At 37.2% G+C, this 508-nt stretch overlaps 1 pseudogene; it reads left to right on the plus strand.

Moving 5' to 3' along the window:
• The window catches only part of LOC107668339 (low-density lipoprotein receptor-related protein 1-like), a 138,025-nt pseudogene that overhangs the window by 122,961 nt on the left and 14,556 nt on the right, over window positions 1–508 (plus strand).

Here is a 508-nt window from a genome sequence, read left to right on the forward strand (position 1 = left end):
AACCAATCACAGCGCACCATTCCACGCACTCTAGACAGTAATGGCGGCGCTTTGAATACACCCGGCATCCTAGTTTTGCTCAACAAACTAATTTAGGGCTGCACGATAAATCGCATGTGTTTGTCATGCGCATCTCGTCAGTAAAGCCGGTTCTGTGAATACTAAATCTCCATCACGTGCTTTCAGATGGAGCAGCATTTAGATCACTGCTATATCGCGTTCATAATCACAGATGAGTCACATTTGATTATGAACGTGATATTGCGTAGCTTGTCAGTGTAAGTGTTTTTATTAATGCCATTAATGTTTTTGTTAATACAGCACTAGTCAACTAAATGAATGTAACATGGCAAAGATGAATGCACTTTTGAAAGTTGAATGTAAGGGAAATGTCATTTTGGAATTTCTGTGGTTTAATGTGATATTGTTGTTCATGTATGTTCATGATGAAATTTTCTTGTATTGTTGTAATTAATTTATAGCATTAACAAGATGACCCGTTGAATTC

Source organism: Sinocyclocheilus anshuiensis, unplaced genomic scaffold, assembly GCF_001515605.1.
Source record: "Sinocyclocheilus anshuiensis isolate Anshui unplaced genomic scaffold, SAMN03320099.WGS_v1.1 scaffold3360, whole genome shotgun sequence".
Lineage (NCBI taxonomy): Eukaryota > Metazoa > Chordata > Actinopteri > Cypriniformes > Cyprinidae > Sinocyclocheilus > Sinocyclocheilus anshuiensis.